This window comes from Triticum aestivum, chromosome 3D (genome assembly GCF_018294505.1).
Source record: "Triticum aestivum cultivar Chinese Spring chromosome 3D, IWGSC CS RefSeq v2.1, whole genome shotgun sequence".
Taxonomy (NCBI): Eukaryota; Viridiplantae; Streptophyta; class Magnoliopsida; order Poales; family Poaceae; genus Triticum; species Triticum aestivum.
This window is the reverse complement of record NC_057802.1, coordinates 223,293,021-223,306,884: the sequence shown is the minus strand read 5'-3', so window position 1 is coordinate 223,306,884 and position 13,864 is coordinate 223,293,021.

The following is a 13,864-nucleotide window of genomic DNA, read 5'->3' as shown; positions in this document are numbered from 1 at the left end:
AACCCATCCGGGCCCCTGTCGAAGCCCGGTCGGCGTCTCAGTAGGCGCCAGCCCCTAGCCCCCTGCTGAAAGGGGGTGAGCCGCTTCGGATGCTGTCGGCAACCCTCGCTGTGGAGGACGGACCCGGTCGCATGCTTAAGTTCGCGCACGAGCGGAATGTCGTCTGCCACGAGCTCTTTCAGGAGGCAATGGGCGCGATGAGCCGGCTCGGCGGAGAACTCATGGATGTTGACGCGCGCCTTGAAGCCAAGGGTCTCTGGTTGGTGGAGGAGTTGCATCAACTGAAGGTGGCTATCAACCTTGGGCGCCTTCAGCGTGAGCACGCTAATGTGAAGGCCGAGGCATCCCTGGCAACCTCGCGCGAAGCCAGTGTCCAAGCCTTGGAGGAGGCCAGGGAGGCAGACTGTCGCCGCGCGATCGCTGAGGAGCGCAGGTGGGAGCTCCTGGCCTTGAACGCCTCCTTGGAGCAGCAGGTGGAGGCGCGCAAAGCCGCCTTAGCATCGATGAAGGGCTCACTGTCCCACGAGGAGGACATCTTGAGGCGCGAAGAAGCACTGCTGCTGGAGGCCACGGAGCACAGCCTCGAAATTGAGCGGTTGGAGACGAGGGACCGCCAGGTCGACCAAGTAGAGGATGTCGTTGGTGCGCGTGAGGCCAAGGCTCAGGAGGAGGTCGACCGCCGGGTGGCCGAGGCTCGCGCGGACCTCGCGGGCAGGTACGACCTGAAGCTGGCGCTCGTGGAAGCCGAAGCTATGGGTAGGACCACTGCCCTCAAGTCAGCGCTGGCTGAAGCGGAACAGTGCGAGAGGGCTTCCTCGGCCGCCCTGACCTCTGTGTAGGCCGAGCTGGCCTCCGTCCATGTTGAGCTGCTCTCTCATAAGCAGCGGGTTGCCAGCGCCGAGTCCTTCGCGCAGCAGCGCAGGGAGGAGGCACTTCGCCGATAGACGCTACTGCACGAGCACGCTCCCATGCTTCGGGACCTCAGGCGAAGGCCAACCAGGCGCTTGGTACCATCTGCGATGAGCATGCCCCTCATCCCCACGCCGAGGATTACGCCAGCCATCTCCGCTTCTTCACTGATGTTGTGGCGCGCCTGGAGAGCCATGCTGAGAGGGCTCGCGAGCTTGTGGACGAAAAGAGCCGAGGCCTTCTCGGGCACGCATTCTCCCGCGTCTTCAGCCATCTCCTGAACACGAATCCTGACTTTGACTTTGACGCCGCTATTTCCCTAGTGCCTGAGGCCATGCGGGGCAACCTAGCACGCTGGGTGGATGACAAGGTGGATGCTCTGGTTAGGGCCTTTGCTTCTGACGACGATGCAGTGGTGGTCACGGTAGACGAGGGCGTCGTGGTTGATGATGGCGAAGATAATGTCGGCGACGGCACCAGCAGTCTATCCGGGAGTGGTTCGGGAGATGAGGTGGGCGCCATGTCCGACTGAGCCCGCGCTCCTTCGTTTTGAACCTGCACGCGAAAGCTTGGGTCCAGCCCTTCACATTGTAAGAGCATTTTGGAAAGGGGGAGCCCCTTATGTAAAATAGACTACCATTTTACTCCTTAGGCCAGGTTAAAAAACACGCTTTTGTGTGCTTGCGAGCCCCCTTGCGGGTTTGCCGCCGTAAATTACTGTCGTGACTTACTTTGGTCCGGTCGGGCTTCAGGCTGACTCGGCAGCTGCGAACTTCTCCTGGGGGAGTCCCCTTGCAAGCTCACGAAGTCTTAGTTTTCAGAGGGGTCCGCCAGCCAACCCGAGAGGGCCTCGCGAGGAACAAGCGCTAGTGAGGGCAGGACGCGCGCATGGTGCGCGTACGTTGCTGTCAGTCCCCGCTCACGAGGCGCTCGGAGGGGGGGAAAACAACGGACGCAAAATCTCAAAACAAACCGCGAATCCAGAAACTCACTGAGTTGACACGAGCGAAAAAGGATGCTCCCCCCAAAATCGAAACGCAACTTTAAATCCAAGATCGAAAGGCTGCAAATTCAAGCTTCAAAAAAGAAAGAGAATCCAGAAGCAAATAGCCGCGTCTGGCACCTAGCTAGTCTTCTTTGTCTTTGAGTCTTCTCACCAGCGCGGAGCATGGTGCTTCCACTAGTACGTGGGCGGGAGCCCCCGAGGCCTGAGGGCGGCACTCCGGAGACTCCGGGGCGTGTACAGCCCCACTCATTATTAGGTGAGAGTGTCACGAGCGGAGACCTTCACAGGCGTGAGCCTTGCTTCATATCGCCAGACGAAGGCCCCGCATTGCGCCACCCTCGACCACCGTTGGGGCGTCCGGAAACCAGGACGATGCCAAGGGGCAAAGGGGACGCTAGCGGCACCCTCGGCGACCACGGGCCCTCTCCTGGGGGGAAGGCTCGCCAGTGCCTCCCCGGCAGAGGGCCTACCTCCGGGCGACGCCTTGCTCCATGTGATGCGGGGAGGGGCCGTGCTCCCGGCTCCTCCCACGCAGCCCCCATTGCGCTTCCCTGGTGAAAGGGAGGCTGCCGTGCTGGGGCCGTCGTCCACCGTTGTGACCTGATTCACTTGCGACCCATGGTTAGCGTAAGCCTCCTCCTAAGAGATTAGTGGTACCCTGTAGCCGTTGTCGCCGGCATGGTCGGCGAGGTTCCCGGGTGGCTCCTGGAAGGCCTCAACTTCCAACGTCTCCTATTCCCAACCCGGCTCGAGGAACATGCCGGGGTCATCTTCCGGCGTGTACTCCTGGTCCATCATGCGGGGCACATAGGCCTCCGGAGCCGTCGCCCCGGAAACCTCACTGAAGTGCCCCGCGCTCCACGTCGCCCGGCCCGGCGCGCCGCTCCGAGGATGGTAGGGTGGCATCCTACCGGGACCGTGTGTGGCAATGCTCACGCCTGCGCCCATCGAGGGAGGCACAGGTGCGGTTGGGTGTCTGGCGCCGCTGGTCGCGTCGATGCCGACGAAACCTCCTGGTGCGCCCGGGAGCACGCGGGCACGACGAGAGCCACTGTGCGATCCGGCCACAGCCTGAGGCATATGGAAGGAGCAGAAAGGTGGGGTACCCCTGGCTGCGGCGTCCAACAGCTCGGCAATGCGCTCCAGCAATGCATCTCAGCCGCTCTCCATTAGTCAGCATTGCAGAAGCTTCCGTGGCACTGTGAGCGCGGCCCTCATGTTCGCTTGTTCCCTTCGGGTGTGCGGCGCCGTCGCCGCAGCGTAGCTTGAGGCCCTTGTGGCGGCCCGCGCGCGCCGCGGAGTAAGGGTGGATGGCATCGGACCGCGCCGCCCTCGCCCTGCAGCGTTTGGTGATGCACGTGCCGCCTGGAGCGCGGGGTTAAGGTCTTCTTGGGCGGACGAGGCTGCCCGGGCTGGCCATGCTGCTCAGTGGTCGGCGTCGGCCCTCAGGTCACCGGACATCGGCGCTGCAGAGTGCTAGCGGGTCTGCTGATGGAAGAGAGGCTTCGGCGCACCCCTACCTGGCGCGCCAAATGTCGGATTTCGGGTTCCGGCAAAACCATCGAGGTTTGAACACTGGGGTGCGCACGAAGATCTCTCCTCCCCCGAGCACTCTCTCTCACCGCGATCTCAAGGCTCAGCGCGACAAAGTCGCAGAACAAAGGGACACAAGATTTATACTGGTTCGGGCCACCGATGTGGTGTAATACCCTACTCCAGTGTCGTGTGGTGGATTGCCTCTTGGGCTGAGGATGAACAGTTACAAGGGAAGAACAGCCTCCTGAGGAGAGGTGCTCTTGTGCTTGGTGAGTTTGTGTGGATCAGGATGATCTGAATGGTCCTCGGATCTGTTGCCTCTCTCCCCCTCCTACCGTGGTGGCTAGCCCTATTTATTGAGGCCCTGGTCCTCTTCCCAAAGGCTGGCGGGAAGGGATGCCACAACGGCCAAATTCGAAGGGAGACAACTAGTACAAGTTATCCTGACTAAAGGTGGTGTTCGCTGCCAAAGGCTCTGGTGGTGACGCCGTCTTGGGCTCCACGGTGACCTCCATCCTGTCATCCTGCTGGCCTTGGTCTCGTTGCACAAATATGGAAACCTTTGCCTGATGCCTTGGGACTCCTCGCCGCGCTTGCCTCTTTAGCTCCAAAGAGGAAACAAGGACACTGCACGCTGGCGCCCGCCTAGCGCCCGCCTGTTCCCGATCGTCATGGCTTGCTTCATAGGAACCTCGCGAGGTGCCCCTTTCCTTGATATCTCCGCCTCTCGCGAGCCAGCTTGGTGAGGCCGCCCCCGAGGAGGTCTTGCGTTGTCCGCCTCGCGAGGCTTGGACCCTCGCGAGGGTCTTGAGTGTTTGCTGGTGAAGATGGGCTGTACAGGGCTGCTGGTGGAGCCACGCCGTGGGCCGCAGGCAGGCAAGTCTGGGGACCCCCGTTCCCATGACGCCGACAAACTATTGCTTCTACAACTATCGCTAACGCATAGTGATAAAGTAAAGCAATTACATGGCGTTTGCACTTCATACAATAAAGAGACAACCCTAAGGCTCCTGCCGGTTGTCGATATTACAAAACATGATCATCTCATACATCAATATATATCACATCATATCTTGACCATATCACATCACAATATGCCCTGCAAAAACAAGTTAGACATCCTCTAGTTTGTTCTTGCAAGTTTTACATGGCTGTTATGGGCTTCTAGCAAGAACCGTTCTTACCTACGCAAATACCACAACAATGTTTCATCAAGTTTGCTGTTTTAACCTTCTTCATGGACCGGCCGTAGTCAAATTCGATTCAACTAAAGTAGGAGAAACAGACACCCGCCAGCCACCTTTATGCAAAACTAGTTGCATGTCTGTCGGTGGAACCGGTCTCATGTGCGTGGACATGTAAGGTTGGTCCGGGCCGCTTCATCCCACAATACCGCCGAATCAAAATATGATGTTGGTGGTAAGTAGTATGACTATCGCCGCGTACAACTCTTTGTGTTCTACTCATGCATATCATCTACGCATAGACCTGGCTCGGATGCCACTGTTGGGAAACGTTGCATGGAAAACAAATTTTTTCTATGCACACGCAAGATCTATCAAGGAGATGAATAGCAACGAGAGGGGGAGAGTGTGTCTATGTACCCTCGTAGACCGTAAGCGGAAGCATTTCACAACGCGATTGATGTAGTTGAACTTTCTTCATGCTCCAACCGATCTAGTACCAAACGCTTGGCACCTCCACGTTCTGCACACGTTCAGCTCGGTGACATCCTCCACCTTCTTGATCCAGCAAGTCGACGTGGTAGTAGATGAGTTCCGGCAGCATGACGGCGTGGTGACGGTGATGGTGATGTGATCTCCGCAGGGCTTCGCCTAAGCACTACGAAAATATGACCGAGGGAGTATGCGGTGGACGGGGGCGTCGCGCACGGCTAGGACAATGTGGTGTCCTTCTGTGGCGCCCCCTCCCCACATATATATAGGTGGGAGGGGAGGGGAGGCAGCCAGGGCGCGCCCAAAGGGCTGGCCGCCGGCACTAGGGCTCCTGCCCTCCTGCGCCCACCTTTCCTTGTATGAAGAAGGGGGAAGGAAAGAGGGGAGGGGGAGAGGGAAGGAAGGGGGAGTCCTACTCCACACTTTCCTTTCCCTCTCCTCTTTCCTTTTCCTCATAGGGCCGGCCTCTATAGGGGCGCACCAGCCCCTTGTGGGCTGGTGTGTTGTCTCTCTTGGCCCATAAGGCCCATAGCTATGCTGGGCACTACATAAAAAATACACTTCCGTGATGATACATGTTTGTCATAGTAGGTGACATTTTCTGTCATGCATGTACATCCATGATGATTTTATGACAGAATCAAGATAGTCATACCTATGCTGTCGTAGAAGTGTTCCATACAATACAAAAATTATCATCACGGAAGTGTCCACTTCCATGACGATAAATGGCACGTCATGGAAGTGCTTTCGTCAAGGGTAACCGACACGTGGCATCTACCGTAACTGGTCGCCGTTAAGCTATGAGGTTCTGGTTTGAATCCGATAACCCGTTAACAGCCTGGAGCAATGGGGATTTTCCATGTATAAAATTCTCAATGGCGAGAGGAACCACATGTCGGCTCACCATTGGGACAGATGTCATCCACTCATTGGTCCAAAAGCGCCTATGGTACGTCGACATGTGGCACGGGCCAACAGAGGTCCATTCCGGTGAAAAGCCCGGCCCGTTTGACTTGGTCAAAAGGTAGCGGGCCGGCCCACGGAAAGCCTGTTAATGTCCTGTTCGCATATAGCCCATTTACAGCCTACGAACTCACGGCCCATTATGATCTATCCGAATTAGGACCAGTAGCGTCATCTGGGCCGTCGAATATGATTCCAGCCCATTGTAACTTCCGGCCCATGTATGGCCCATGACGTCTTTCCGCCCATACGAGGCCCTTTGTAACTCTAGGCCCATTAAAGGCCCGAGGTGAAACTGGCCCATAATGAATAGTGTGGCGCTTTATACCCATTAACGACCCATTATTCCGTCGGTCGTTTCCAGCCCATGTTAACTTTCGGCCTTCTAAGGGCACATTTATTCTTGGGCTCATTTCCAGAATTCGGTTACTTACGGTCCATTACTGGCCTGTTCTGCTTGTGGGCAAAATTCAGCCCGTGGTTACAGTCGGCCCGTTTGTGGCCTGTTAACCCATTGGGCTGTTTTCCTAGCGTCATTAAATACGGCCTATTAATGACCCCTTATGGTCGGGCCATAAAATAGACGATTTCCAAATTAGCCCGTTTACGACCCATTTTGCGGACCGTTATTGGTCCACGAATAGTACGGCCCATGTTTGGCGAAATGATTATACGTCCCGTAGAAGGCGCATAGATTAGACGACCCGTAGAAGGCCCATGGATCCTACGGCCCGTAGGAGGCCCATGGTCACGACTGCCGGTAGCATGACCATGTTTACAACAGTCCGTGTGTTGGCATGGTTATTGTGGCCTAATTATAAAAATAGGTTATTGTGGCAACTAGAAAAACGCAGAAAAAGAACTGTAGTGACTACAAGCAAACAACTAAACAAGACAATAAGGAAATATATAAGCAAGAAACTAACGCTAGGCTATTATGGCTATTACAGATATTACATCCACAGGGCATCAAAGTTAGCCACCAGTGCAAATATAGGGAACAAAGCAGCATATTACATACACTGGCCGTCTAAATTGGCCACTCGTGCAAATAAACATGGCAGCAAAACAAGTACATAACTGAAACAACTTCAGAAGAGCTTTCGATCGGATCCTTCAATTTAAAAATATGTTTGTATGATTAAATACAGTGATACAATAGCAAAGCAGTATGCACGATAGCAATGGAATCTAAAATGAGAGCAGTTCTTCTTCAGGTTTATGCACTTGTTCTACATCAACAGAGTACAGTAATACGCAGTCATATAGTACTTAAAAATATAAAATTAGCTCATAGACCTTACCACATTCTTGGTCCGGGACCAGTACAAAACAAGGCGTTCCCAGTCATCGTCCAGTAAATGTGTCGCAGGAGAACGTAAGGGAATTGTATGAGTTTCCATGCTAGTGAAGTACGTTTTCTTCAGGTAATTCTGATACTTCCACCGAGCGTTCTTGAAGATAGCAGAGGTATTAGCACAGGTTACCTCATCCTGAGTTTCCAAATCGGTCCTTCTCTATAGAGAAAAATGGGAAAATTTGTTGTATTATAACCATCATGGAGGTAGAATGTATGGGACAAAGCAAAGTAATTGCCATGAATAACATTACTTACACATAACTCCTGGACAAACACCTGCAACTGGTATTTTCCTTCATCTTTAGTATAATATTTCCATGATGGGAAGATACGCACATAGGATTTAACAACAACAAATGCGATAGATGCTAAACTATGAATGGGTGGTTGTGCTTCCTCCACGGGAATAGGTGTACTAACTGGTGGAGTTGGGGTTCGCCGTGGTAGTACTGGCGCTTTGGGCATTGGAGCTGCCTTACTAACTACTCTTGTTTGGGAGCTCTTTGGTGGAGATGGTTTTGTGTCAACAGGAACTGGGTTACTATCTGCTGAGGTTGGGGTTAGATTGGGTGAAGCTGGTTCTCTGTCCATCGCAATAGGGGTACAATCTGTGAATGTCTAGGTTATGTGTGGTAGGGCTGGTTCTCATGCATGTACAACCGGGGTGCTATCTCCACCAAGAGGTAGCACTGTTTTATTTGAAGACCATGTTTTTACTCCGCTAGATATTGTCATCACCTGCTCCAATTCAAATGGCTGATAAACAGGAAGCATAGTTGAACGTACAGACATTGTATGAGAGACAGATGCAATAGATACTATGGAAAAAAGAGGGCATGAAATAGCTGACATGTATATTGTTTAACTAAAAAGGATACCATGACATAATTTCACATATATTATGTCTATCTAACTAGATAGCATAGCATGACATAATTCAAAGATATGATGACTAACTAAACAGGATGGCATGAGATAATTATATGATGCCTTTAGTAAACAGGTTTGCATGATATAATTCACATACATGTTATCTAAGTAATCAGGATCGCATGATTTAATTCACATACATAACTTATATGCTAAGCAGAGGGCATTCACATATATGATGTCTGAACTAAGAACATGGTGTTGAATATTGTGTATATGATGTCTAAACTATGCAAGGCAAGACACCATATGCATGATATAAGCAGTATAACCATGCCAAGTTAGAGCATACACCTCGGTGGAGCAATAGGACTGGTCATCTGTCTCTGAATCCAGCTCTGAGGAGCTATCAGGACCCAGCAAGAGATCTGCTTCGACGGGTAGCACTGTCTGCTCTGAAGACCTTGTTTTCTCACTCCATATTATTCCATCACCCACTCAAATAGCTGATTCACAGGAAGGGTAGTTTAATGTACACACATTGTCGACAAATGGAAATGTAATGAAGAAAAGGATGGGCAAGGTATCATTCAAATATATGATGCCTGGTTAAACAGGATGGCATTGCATATTTCACATATGTTATGGCTGGCTAAAAGAGATGAGACTGCATAATTCCCATATATGATATAGAAACTAAACAGGTGGCATTAAATAACATGTCTAAACTAAGCAGATGACATATATGATGTCGTAAGTAGGCACCGCAAGGCAACATATGCATGATATGACCAACATCATCATGCCAAGTTAGAGCAAACACCTTGGGGGGTATATAGGAGTGGTCAGCTGCATCTGAATCCGCCTCAGAACAGATATCTTCCTCTCGATTACAATCTGGAAGGGGGGTTTCAATTGAACCCACCATGGAGCAATGTCTGCATGACATTGTATTGTCGTGCAAAACTCTTCTCTTTTTCTGTACATGTTCAACATGACTGTGTACAATATCTGACATGCATACGAAAAAATATAATGAGATTATGTAAGGAGAGCATGCAGAAATCTAGAGTGATGGTAACAACTAGTGGACTGATCCAAAAATAATGATAGCAGGATGATGATAGAATTAATTTAATAAAAAGACAGATGATGATTGCTTTACTATTTGTTTCCCACCCAAGATGAACAACATAGGCATACCCTAGGTGAACCAGATAATAGACAGAGATACTATTCATTGTGGCCTCGATATGTGCCCCACAAGTAATTTTAAAACTCAAGTTTGAACATTAATTTGGACCTGACTTGGAGTCTAAGAGGTGAACAGGACGATAAAGTAGCAGGTAATATTAAGCAATGCATAACATAAGCAGAAACAAAAGAGTGCGACCTTGATACGTCTCCAACGTATCTATATTATTTTATTGATCCATACTATTATATTATCTTTTTTGGATGTTTTTTATCCATTAATATGCTATTTTATATTATTTTTGGGACTAACCTATTAACCTAGAGTCCAGTGCCAGTTCCTGTTTTTTCCCTGTTTTTGAGTTTCGCAGAAAAGGAATACTAGACGGAGTCCAAACGGAATAAAATCTCCGCGATGATTTTTCTTGGACCAGAAGACAACCAGGAGACTTGGAGATGAAGTCAGAGGAGCCACGAGGCGGCCACAAGGACGGAGGGCGCGCCCCCCACCCTTGTGGGCCCATCGTGCACCTCCTGACCAAATTCTTTCGCCTATATATTCCCATATATCCCCAAACCACCAGAGGCATCCACGAGAACACTTTTACACCGCCACAACCTTCTGTACCTGTGAGATCCCATCTAGGGACCTTTTTCAGCACCCTGTCGGAGGGAGATTCAATCACGGAGGGCAACTACATCAACTCTATTGCCCTTTGGATGAAGTGTGAGTTGTTTACCATTTCTACAATTTATATTGAGAAATGTAAGCCATAGAAACTAGAAAACAAGCAAACTATGCAATCAAAACAGAATCTGTCAGAAACAGAATAGTCTGTAATGATCTGAACAGCAACCATACTTATGCTACTCCAAAAATTATGACATAAATTGTTGGACGTGAGGAATCTGTCTATTAATCTTTTGCCAAAGGAATCAACTCAAAAGCACTCTTCTGTAAAAAATGACGGCTAATCTCGTGAGTACAAAGTTTCTGTTTTTTACAGCAAGATTACATTAACTTTCACCCAAGTCTTCCCAAAGGTCTTACTTGGCACTTTATTGAAACAAAAGCTATAAAACATGATTACTACAGTAGGTTAATCATGTAAACACACAAAAACAGTAAGGGTAAATATTGGGTTGTCTCCCAACAAGCGCTTTTCTTTAATGCCTTTTAGCTAGGCATGATGATTTCAATGATGCTCACATAAAAGATAAGAGTTGAAACATAAACAGAGCATTATGAAGAATATGGCTACACATTTAATCTAACTCACTTCCTATGCCTAGGGATTTTGTGAGCACACAATTTGTAGGAACAAGGATCAACTAGCATAGGAAGGCAAAACAAGTATAACTTCAAAACTTTAAGCACATAGAGAGGAAACATGATATTATTGCAACTCCTACAAGCATATATTCCTTCCTCATAATAATTTTCACTAGCATCATGAATGAATTCAACAATATAACCATCACATAAAGCATTCTTTTCATGATCTACAAGCATAGAAATTTTTCTACTCTCCACATAAGCAAAATTCTTCTCATTCGGAATAGTGGGATCACTAATTCATAAAGTTGACACTCTTCCAACCCCACTTTAGATTATACTATTATTCATACTCCAAAAGATATAAGTGAAGTTCATGGAGCATTCTAAAATTAATATAGACTAACCAATATCCAAGCTCAAAATATATAAGTGAAGCACACGAAGCATTCCATAAAACCATACTCAAAAGATTTAAGTGAAGCGCAAAGAGCAATTCTATAAGATCATACTTAAAAGATATAAGTGAAGAACATGAAGCATTCTATAAATCAATGAATGGCTATCTCATACTAGCATGGTTCTTAAAGGAAAAACAAAAACACAAAGGACACAAATTATGTGAACAAAACAAAAACCGAGGTATACCGATAATTGTTGAAGAAGAAAGATGGGATGCCAACTGGGGCATCCCCAGGCTTAGATGCTTGAGTATCCTTGGAATATTTACTTGGGGTGCCTTGGGCGTATCCAAGCTTGAACTCTTGCCTCTCTTTATTCTTCTCACATCGGTACTCCTCGTTCTTCGAACACTTCATCCACAAAAACTTAACAAAAACTTTGTGAGCTCCGTTAGTATACTAAAGCAAATCACTACCTTTAGGTACTGTTGAAAACTCATTCCAATTTCATATTAGCACTTTATCTAATGTATTTCAACTTCACCATGGTTCATACCCCCCGATACTACCCATAGATTCATCAAAATAAGCGATCAACACATAGAAAACAGAATCTGTCAAAAACAGGACAGTCTGTAGTAATCTGGAAGTTTAGTAAACTTATGTAGCTCCAAAAAATTCTAAAACAAATATGAAAATTTAAACAATTTGTACAGAAGTAATTTTCAAAACGTTTGAGACCCATTTGACTTTCCAGTAAAAAATGTAAATTCACGCACTACAGCGAAAGTTTCTGTTTTTGTACTGCACATAGTAAACAAGCAATCTAATCATCCTAAAACCAAAGCTTGGCACATTATTTTTATAATAAAATGGATATATACAAGGGGATAATTATTTTAAGATAAGCTTCCATGAATTTTTTTTACATTGTTTCCATGAGCATGAACACAAGTGCTCAAGGTCGACCCTCACTTCTTCAATGCATAACCTTCCAATCACTTCTCTTATTGAAAAACTTTTTAGGCATGAGAGGCAAGTAAATTTTTTTGTATTTTCATTATTTTAAAAAAAAATTGTATGTTTCACCCACAACTAAAGAGAAACAAAAAGGAAAAACAAAATCTACTTAGTGAAGAAAGCAAACAAGCACACACGAGAATATCAACCCCACGCTATTGCTCCCCGGCAACTGCGCCAGAAAAGAGCTTGATAATCCCCAAGTGCAGGGAATCATCATAGCAATTCCCAAAGGTGGAAGTGATAAGTATGGAGTGTCGAACCCAGAAGGAGCTAAATGTAAGATCAATATTCTCTCAAGTCCTATCTGCCACTGATACGACTCTACGTACACCGAACGTTTGCTTCCAACTAGAAATGAGAAATAAAACTACGTTGTGGGTATGAAGAGGATAACTTTGCATGGTATCGGATAGCTAAAACATAAAAGTAGGTCCTGTTATCATAAAGTTAGAATATAATACTAAATATTATAAATAGCAAGTGTGGAATAATGATGGATCGGTGTGTGGAATTATCCTAGGCAATTGTTAACAAGATTGGTAATCACTATTGCAATTTCATATGAGGGAGAGGCATAAGCTAACATACTTTCTCGTCTTGGATCAGATATGCACTTATGATTGGAACTCTAGCAAGCATCCGCGACTACTAAAGATCATTAAGGTAAAACCCAACCATAGCCTTAAAGCGTCAAGTCCCCTTTATCCCATACGCCGTGACCCACTTAACCGTGTTTATGCTTCTGTCACTGAAGCAACACAGACAATAAGTAAACCATGGACATATTGCAACACCCTACAGAGGGAATCTCTCACGCTTGCGCGACATGGAGGGCACCATAGGACAGCACTAAAATAAAACATACAACTCATACCAATCTATATCATCAATCAACCCAAAGACAAAGGATATCTACTCAAAACATCATAGGATGGCAACACATCATTGGATCATAATATGTGGCATAAAGCACCATGTTCAAGTAGGGATTACAGCGGGGTGTGGGAGAGTGGACCGCGTAAAAGAGATGAGGATGCTGATGATGGTGGTGATGTTGATGAAGACGATCACCGCGGCGATGATTCCCCTCCCGATGGCACTCCGGCACCACTCAGAGAGAGGAGGAGAGGTTCTCCCCCTTTTGCTTCCTCCTCCATGGCCTCTAGTGATGATGGCCCCCTCCGGAAGGGTGCCAGAGAGGGCCTAGATTGATTTCTCGTGGCTCCAGAGGCTTGCGGCGGCGAAACTTCCGATCTAGGTTAATTCCCGAAGGTTTCTGTATTTATAGGAGAAGTTGGCATTGATTTCACGTCAGGGAGGCCCTCGGGGAGTCCAGGAGGCACAGGGGCGTGCCCAGGGGGTCGGCGCGCCCCCCACCCTCGTGGGTCCCCCGGGACTCCCCTCCGGTAGATTTTTGTTCCAGTATTTTTTATATTTTCCAAAAAATTCTCTGTTGATTTTCAGCGCATTCCGAGAACTTTTATTTCTGCACGAAAACAAGACCACGGTAGTTCTTCTGAAAACAGCGTCAGTCCAGGTTAGTTCTAATCAAATCATACCAAAATCATATAAAACAATAGTAAACATGGCATGAATACTTCATAAATTATCGATACATTGGAGACGTATCATCGACCCGTGTACTCC